Source organism: Dermacentor silvarum, chromosome 5 (assembly GCF_013339745.2).
Source record: "Dermacentor silvarum isolate Dsil-2018 chromosome 5, BIME_Dsil_1.4, whole genome shotgun sequence".
Lineage (NCBI taxonomy): Eukaryota > Metazoa > Arthropoda > Arachnida > Ixodida > Ixodidae > Dermacentor > Dermacentor silvarum.
Genome location: NC_051158.1, coordinates 131,332,712 through 131,342,287, shown reverse-complemented (window position 1 = coordinate 131,342,287; position 9,576 = coordinate 131,332,712). Strand labels below are relative to the sequence as shown.

Below are 9,576 nucleotides of genomic sequence, written 5' to 3'. Positions count from 1 at the left end.
TTTTTCAATACTTACGAACAAGTGTTATGTAAACATGCACCCGAAATCCAAAAAATCGTTTTGCCGTAGAATCCTGTGCTTTCAGTGCAATTTTGATCAAGAACCTATGCAAAAAAATCGTATATCTTCTAATTTTCATTTACAACACCGCTTGCAACTAGATCACATACGCGTATGCGGAAGACAATTTATATTCTGTGACCACAAGGTGTTCTTTGCCGTTTCATACGTATCTCTGTACTACTACAGTGACATTCAACGTTACCATGAAGAAAACACTGTCCATTGTGCTCACGACAGTGATGGAGCACTCGAGCATAGGCTTCTTTTTTGCTATTTGTGCAAATTACTGAAAGTAGGTTCCTGGAGATGTACAGTTGGACTACAGATGTTATAGAGAACCTCTTGTACACAACAAAATATATATAACCTGCGTGATATTATCTCGTATATATATATATATATATATATATATTGCTGCAGCAGTATCTATTCGTGGAAACGCCAGTGGCTTGTGTCCGTGCGAAGTGTCAGTGGTTACAGGTATGTGTTCATGTTTGCTCTGCTAAGCATGACCTCACTTATGCTGACACGTGTCGTATAATTGGTATTGGTTTATATATATATATATATATATATATATATATATATATATTTGCATGCATGTATTTATGTGTAGGGTCTAAAAGGAAACAATTTTTTTTATCGAGAGATGGCGGTTTTTCGCAGAACCCTCGCGTATTTTTGAATTCGTTAAATTATTTCATCTATTGTGCGTATTGCAGGGTCACAATCGGTGAATAAAATTTTGTTGGAACTCCCACATAATCGCGTGCCGATGGTATAGTAGAGATGTGTAGGGCAGCTGATGGCTAAATTTATCATTCTGAGCAGGCAGCGCTACCCGTTCTGCGGGATGAGGCTCATCAGGAACTAGGCCACAGTTCACTGGCGCATCCTGTGTTGGTTCCCCATGACACATCCCTCACCACCATCTACACCTCGGCCTTGTTTCTATCCTTTCACAGAAGGGTAGGCGTGGTAGGCCATTAGGGTAGGCCGTGGTACGCAGTCGGGAGCATTGTGCCAATGCGCCACGCAAAGGGCCTCGACGAGCGGCCAGTCACGCGGAAATTGGGGGTGTATTCGCGGACTTCTCCCACACTTGTAAAACCAGTTTTATGTAGCACGTATTGAGTAACAAAAATCTGTATCGGGGATTCTTCATGTTGCTCTACAATTTTCTCATTGACACTTTTCATGTATATAATATTTGAGAAGTTGAATGTTTAATTAGGACCAATTTTTGTAATTAGGCGGAAGAGAAAAAACAATCTGAGTATCTCCAAGTCATAGCAAACAACATTACCTTGGTTTGGTTGAGCTACGTGGCATTTCCATATTTTTAAAATTTGTATCAAGTTACGTGGGACACCCGGTATGAGTATAGCGGTCGTTACTGTAGCGCCGTCTTAGCTTTGTCGTCAATTAGTCGATGCCACAACGTCGTCGCCGCACCATTGTCATCTATGCTGGCCTGCAGACTTGCACAATTGACCGGTACCGAACATACCACAAACATCCGACATGGTGTATTTCGATACTGCTCGCAGTGATGGGTCATGCACGTGAAAGCGCACGTAAACTCCAATGCCAACACGCCGTCGTTTTCAAATCAAATCAAAATCACTTTATTTCAGGATATTTCCTGTGGAGACAGACATTATCAAGGCTGAAACAGCCCGACAGGGCCTCTGCCCCCGTTCAGTCCATACTAAAAGAAGGAAAAAGAACTGACTTCTATTACATCGGATAACATATATGAGATGTATGCCTTTTTATCCCGTTACAGAAATGTAGAGAACGGTTGTGCACCAGTCCACCGTGCGTACAAAACAAAAAAGTAAAAAAAAAACGAAAAAAAGCAGAAATGTCGTTAGTAAAGTAGAAACTAATGTAAGACAGTCTACAATACACATGCTATTGTTACAAGTGACGTTTTCTATATTATTTTAGGTTTACCAGAGCTATCTGTCCAATTCATTATATGTTTCTGTTTACTTAGAATCTGTATAAGTATATATATATATATATATATATAGATATATAGCTTCATATGTTAAAGATTGTTTCCCATAATTTGTCCTAATCTTCGGATGCCTTCCCATATGCTGCCTAAACCCGTACTGATGTTCGACTACCGCATCAATATCGTTGTATATGTTCGTGGTGTGTACATGCTGCACTACTTTATAAAGATAAATTTGATTGGCCATAAGCATGTTGGTGTTTCACAAATAACTCCCTGGTACGTGAGTTACGGATATCTCCTGCATAAGTTTAAAAATTACGTAGCACTCGCTTTTGTAGTACCGTGAATCTATTACAGTTGCGCTGAGTGGTGATATGTCATACAAGCAAACAATAGGCAATATTCGACTATAATAAAGTGTAATAATTTTTTTCGCCGGAGAGGTTAACTGTAGAAATATTTCTAATGCATCCTGTTGATCGGGTTATATCGATTACCAGACGTCCACACGACATGACCATGCCAAACACTCTTGGAATCGAACGCCTAGGAATTATTGTTCAGGTGTTTTCTGAATACTCTCAGTTCCATACGCAATATACATGACATGTTGGTTGCGTTTATTTGGAGGGGGAAAATGATGTATTTGTTTTAGAGACTTTTTTGTATACAATTACCATTTAGCCATTCAGATAGGCTTTGTAGATAATGGTTAGTGTTTTCTTGAAGTTCACGCTTTGTCCGTGAAGTAAAAAATATGTTAGTATCGTCCGCAAACACTAAAATGAGATTTGACAACTACATGCAATTGAATAAATCGCGACTGACCAGAGGTAAGCACAATCAAAACAAATTTTAGTGCCGCATAAAAGAACAAACGCATATCTTTCTTCCTGCCTTCCTGACAATTCGCGAATGGAACGCCCTTCCACAAAGTGTGGTCAATTCAACCATTTCCGATTCCTTCTTATCTGCAGTATAGACGTACTTGTAATGTCATGCGTTCATTGTTTCCTTTTTGCTTGTGTTGGATATTCTGATGTGTCTTTTATTACGCCTTTCCTAGTGGCAGCAAATGTGATGACATCATCGTATTTCTTTGTATTGTGCATTAAAATATGTTTGCCTTGTCTATTAGTCTGCCTTTTTATTATTTTTTGTTCCCTTGAGGAAAAGTGTTTCAAATCGCGTGATGTCTGTACCACTCCTGCCTGGGCTTCCAAAAGGAAGCCGGCAGTATTGTGAAATAAATAAAAATAAATAAATAAATAAATAAATAAATAAATTACTATATCAATTGTGTTGTCAATCTGAGATACGTCACTAATGTATGACAAAAACAGGGTGGGACCCAATACTTATCCTTGGGGTGCTCCATTTGTTACCTTTACCATTGTATGGTATGGTATGATAAACTTTATTCAGGTCCTGAAGATCAACCCTTAGGATGACGCAGGTGGCTCCCACGTCGGGACAGTAAGGTTTAACCTTACCGCCGTGTCGTGGGCCTTCTGGACGGCCTGTACTTGATCTAAAAGCACTCCACTGTGAAGCACTCGCCGCCACCAGTCTCTTTCCTTGTCGCAGTCTGTGAAAGCCACAGGACATTGCCAAAGCATATGATCCAGAGTAATGATGCCATTACACTTCTCGCAATTGATTGGTACCTCTCTTTCTGGATATAGCTTGTTAATAAAGTTTGGACTAGGGTAAGTTCTTGTCTGTAACAATCTCAGAGTCACCGCTTGAGCTCTATTGAGCTTAGCATGTGGAACTGGGAATTCCACTCTGTTGATGTAATAATGCTTCGTGACTTCATTATATGTAAGTAATCGGTTCCTGTTCTCCTCCAGCATATTATTGGGGTCCTGGTCGCGTAGTGCACGGATAGTAAGTCCTCGTGCAGCTGCGTTAGCCACCTCGTTCAAATTCCTCCGAGATGGTAGACGGATAATTATTCACATTGGTAAATTGGAAGCGTTTCTCAAGATTGTTGGTTACCCGTTCTTTTTTCTTTGCCAGTGTTGCTCCGAGCAACTGCTTTTTGTGCCTCGTCAAATGTTCATTGACGAAAATTGCACAGTTATCACTGGCCAGACCAAGTATTTTGTGCCAGTTCCCATTTTCTTAGCCTTCGCTAGTATCGAGTCTTTCTTAGCACACCTCACAAAACGAACAAGAATTTTCTTGCTTGTTGAGTTCGCAGCTGGGACTCTATGGCATATATAATTGTCCTTCTGGTCAACTACGTCTCTGAGGAGTACACAGATTTTTCGAACGGCTACTAAAGAGTTGCACTTGTCCGGAACCAATTTGATCTCAAGGTTGTTGCTCCTTGGATACTGTTCCAATTCTTTTAATTTCAGAGTTAACTATTCGTTTTCAGCTTTTAGTTTTTCACGCTCAGTTACCTTGTTTTTTTTTTTTTAATTCTTCTCTTAGTGCCTTTAAATCCCGAGTCATGTCTTTCACATTGTCACATGTGTCACTGCAGTACTGAACAGACTTTTCAGGTCGTTGAGTTCAGCACGAAATTAGTGTTCAAATTCTGCAAATAGGGCTCCTACATCACTGTCCCCCTCCTTCCTTTTCCCCGACGACGTTGTACGACAGCACAGGTATCAATCCAACCATTTTAATTCAAAAAAGAGAAGGACAACAGGCGCATTCGGCACCAGCGCAGAGTTGCAAATACAATGTCAAAGAAAATTGACACTATATTTCTCACCTGCAAACGATGCCTTTTGTCGTTAGCGTGCGCACAGTTCAATGTGCTGCCGCCGAACTGGACGCGCGGGCTCAGGGGGATCGTATTTAGACCGTCGGCCGTCAGCACAGTACAGCAACACCCCCAGCTATCTTCGTCACGGGGTGGGTGCAACAGATGTTGACTGTAGTTAAGATTACCTCGGCCGCTCCTTGAGATGGCTGCAAAGGATGCAGTTTATCGTTAACTTGTCCACAGTTCAATGCACTGCCACCGAACTTTTCAGGCCGTCGTCACTCCATCGCTTTCATTCCATCGTGATCTTCCTTTGTTGGGATGTCATCGTCATACTTCTGCCATATTCACTCTGCCGTCGTCTCTGCGTTGTCATATCGTGCGTCATAATGTAATTATTGACTTCTCGAATTATCATTGTAACAGAGCCGCCGTCACGCCGTCATTCCAGCGTAATCATGTGGTCGTATACCGATTCCACTGTCTGCCATGCCTTCGTCATCATGCAATGTTCGTAGTGCAGTCGCCGTTATTCTAGCATCGTCCTATCATTTCCAGCATACCATTTCCACACTATTGTAGTCATGTTGTCATTGTCAATCCAGCTCCATCATCCAAATGTTACACTGTCGTCATGCCATCGGCATAATTCCATCATGGGCGTCGCGTTGTCCTCACGCCATCGTCGTTATTATGTAGCGGTCACGGCACCATCGTAAAGAACATCGTCCCTCCAAAATTTGTCATGCTATGATCGCAATGCATAATCGTCACATTCATGTTGTCATTGTCCCGTTCACATTGTCGTCATTCTGTTGTTGTCGTACACTCGCCAGGGTTGTTCCATTGTTGTTATTCCTTCGTCGTCAGACCATCAAAACAATTCCAGCATCGGCATCACGCTGTCGGTATGCCGTCGTTGCCATTCCAACGTCATCATCACATGGTCATCATGCAATTGTCATTGTATCGTCGTCATGCAGGCTCGTTCATGCCGCCGTGGGCCTTCCATTGTTGTTATTAATGTGATTACCATTCTTCGGCTACTTGAAGCACTTTCCGGTGTCGATTGGTCGGTCAAGCGGGCGGAAGGGTGAGCTGTATAGCTGGCTAGCTAGCTGGATGGATGACTGGCTGGTTGTGGCTGGCTTTTGCTGGCTGGCTGGGTTTGGCTGGCTGTGGCTGATGGGCCAGCTGGCGGGCTGCCAGGCACTCATTCATCCATCCATCCAGCCAGCCAGCCTGTCAGCCAGCCAGATGGATGGATGGATGGATGGATAACCGACCGGCCGGCTGTCCGGCTGGATGGTCGGCTCAGTGGGTGGCCGGGCTGTTGGCTGGCTCCCTGCCTGAGTTTATAACCACTTTCCAGCCAGTTGGTCTCACTTGATATTCTATGTTCTAGTAGTTAGAGCATCACATGATCAGGAAATTGATTTCGAAGGTCATTGTGCGGCCAACTTGGGCACGGGTGCCGCGTCGACTGCATTATTGGGTATGCGCCACTATTTGTGTCGCTCTTCAAGGAGCCTCGTTATGCCCAAGTATGATCATTGGGAAGGTAAAAATAGACAAGTGCCTCACTTCCACAAACATTTTTATGTCAATTTTGATAACTGGGTATGTTCAAGTGGGTATTTGCAGCTTTTCGGTAAACCGGTTTACCACAAACTTTAATTCTTGCGTATATACAGCTGAGCATGTGCCTGAACATATGTGCCTCTTTTTATTAGGATTATTTAACGCAAGCCTGTGTCATTGGGTGTGTGCCACTGCGTATGAGCCACCCTTCAACGGGCATAAGATTTGATAAAACTTCTCCGGTGCGGCGGGAGTAAAACGCACGCCATTGTTATTCAGATTATTTTGTCTGAATATATCTTCGTGAATGCTAAACGCACAAGTTCACTGTGGCAGGGCTAGATGGCGCTGCGTGCCCAGTAGTAAGCGCGAGACAGTTTCCAGGCTACATACATGCCTTATACCCGTCGCGTTTAGGCAGTTGCATTACGGTGTTTACATTATTTACTGTCATTTAATCATTCGGTACGTAAAACTGTGTGTGCGCCCGTTCTCGGCTAATCCTTACATATTCGGTGCGCCACATATACTGTGGCGCACCGATCAGGTAATAATGATTTTTACATGATATAGTCCTTGATTTACACAATTTTCTTCCATTTATCTATTTTCTATGTGACACTGTTTATGGAATTGTTCGTGGCCAATCTTCGATAATGGATATGTGGCACAGTGGCACAAGACATACACGATTCCTGAATATTGCTTGTTACGTGTTGTTCTTTTCTCTGCTTACACCTTTAATGACCATTCGTCCCTCAACAAGCATGGTCTTCGTCCCTGGGTTAACACAGCACATACGTCTCGTAATGTTTATCCGCTCAATTTCGAGTTTGTTTTATTGCGATAGCAATTATATGGACACGTAAACTGGATTTCTGCCGTCGGCGTCGCCGTGAGGTTCCGTACAGATAAAAACATCGCCGCGCGCCGTATGCCCGAGCGGTAGCGTGCGGGGGACGCACGCTATCACGGAGAGCGAACGCACGGCGGAAAGCAAACGCGACCGTCGCGCGTGGGGGTATGGGAGGGAGGGAGGGAGGGAGGGAGGGAGGCGGGGCGACGCTGTGCTCCGGCACCACAGGCCTATCTTGCAACCGGGCGCAAGGGGAACTTCCCACTCAATCTCCCACGCGCAAGCAAGGAAGCGGGACGGCAGCGCCGGAGGGAGCGAGGGGGGGGGGGGCGCACTTCTACTCTGCCAACAACCGCGCTCGTCGCTCGCCGGCCGCACTGTCTCTTATCTCCATACGGCTCTGACCTTTTCTATGCGCTGTGCATTCGCCGCTCAGTTTCCGTTGAAGCGATAGACCGCACGTACCTTCGCCCGCTGCGACGTATATGCGCTTGCTGCCAGCGTTTTGACAATCGTTGTCTGCGGTCATTCACTGTGATCTATTTATGTTTGCTTGTGCGCGCTCACACCACGCTTGTTCATTCAGTTAGTAATAGTCGGGCCACATTTTCCAACGCACGCTACACATGCAATACTGCCCGTATCGGCAGTGCAGCGCTACAGGTGTGTCCCTTCGCACGCGCTGCCCACGGGAAGCGTTTCTCATCAACACCACCGTTTCACACGCGCCTTCTCGTGGTCATCGAGTCTCTCTTCATGTCGGTCTACTTACGCCGCAGCACACCTGCTTACTTAATCAGCTCATGTTTACTACAATTCATATTGCTACCAAAGCCGCTCACCTTACTTCGTGTCACATTGCTGTGTTGCTATCGCATTCATTGCTTCGCCCTTAGGGCGAAACTGTGTCATTTTTTGGTATCGCCTATGAGGCGATGTAGTGCTTAAAGAAAAAGAAAGGCATTTGCGACATTTGTGGTCCACGTACATAAAAATTCTATAAGATTAAACGTTCTATAGCAAATCAGAAAACCAAGTCGTACACATCACTGTCTCACATAGATTCTATTGTATGCGTTGGATCTGCACATTTTCCTTTCACTTCGCTTTTAACAGCGAAGCTGTTTAAGCCAGCCGTAATTTGTGGTGAGTATTAAGAAACTACCAAGAAAGAAAAAAGGCGGCGGATCCCATGACCTGTGGGAATCGATGTTATGCGAAGCAGTGTGCGAGGAACCTACCAAGTTAACGCAACGACAATGAGAGCACCAAGACGTAGGCGGCTCTTTCGTGACCTGCATGACACGCATGCCATGACATTCATGTCATCAGTCCTCAGGACTCCCTTTAGCTACACCTAAGAGACCTTAAGGCGAAAGCCTTAGCCATGCTCTTGCCTATGACTTTTCCTTCACTTAGCACCACGTCCGAACCGATTTCAGTGATTTTTTGAGTGCTAATATTTTTTCTGTGTGTCTGTCATTTTTGCTGAGTCATGCTCATAACTACGCCCTACCAACATCCTTAGTACCCACGTCCGAACCCATTTCAGTTGTTTTTGAGTGTTAATCTTTTTTGGCTATGTCTGCCATTTTTACTGAGTCATGGTCATGACTATGATTTCTACAATTTTCGATTAGTGTTTCCTTCACTTAGTACCCACGTCAGAACCCATCTCAGTGGTTTTTGTGTGGTAATCTTTTTTCGCTGAGTCATGGTCATTTTTGCCGAGTCATGCTGATGACTATGACTTCTACCATAATTCTTTAGTGTTTCCATCACTTAGTACCCATGTTCGAACCCAGTTCAGTGGTTTTTGAGTGTTAATACTTTTCGCTGGGTCATTGTCATGACCTACATGACACGCATGTATGACCGATCACTTATATTCGTCATACACTCCCTTCATAATGTGTCAAATTTGGTACCTACCAAGTTAACGAAACTTCTTTCTGGGGTTTTACGTGCCAAAACCAGTTCTGATTATGAAGCACGCCGTAGTGGAGGGCTCCGGATAAATTTTGACCACCTGGGGTTCTTTAACGTGCACTACAACGGAAGCACATGGGCGTTTTTGCATTTCACCTCCATCGAAATGTACCCGCCGGGGCCGGGATTCGATCCCGCGACCTCTTGCTCAGCAGCGCAGGAGCGCACTTGCAGGCCATAGTGGTCGGAGGGAACACTAAACCAAGTGGCACCTTTCGCTTCCTCTACCCTAAGCTTGTACATTATATGCCCCCTTCTTCTGCACACCATTTTGCAAGTGAACGAAACGACCATAAAAGCACCAAGATGTAGGCAGCTGTTTCATGACCTGCATGACACGCATGTCATGATATTCATGTTATGAAATATCATTTATGTTCCTCATATACTGTTATA

The 9,576-nt window shown here is 44.3% G+C and overlaps 1 protein-coding gene across 4 annotated transcripts in view; it reads left to right on the top strand.

Annotated features, from left to right (window-relative positions):
* The first annotated feature begins 391 nt into the window (after positions 1-391).
* LOC119454432 (uncharacterized) overlaps positions 392-9,576 on the top strand; it is an 86,899-nt gene continuing 77,714 nt past the window's right edge. For all 4 annotated transcript variants that reach the window (XR_007467312.1, XM_049668472.1, XM_049668471.1 and 1 more), the window contains exon 1: positions 392-543. The gene's annotated coding sequence lies outside the window, so the exon portion shown is untranslated. The remainder of the gene's footprint in view (positions 544-9,576) is intronic.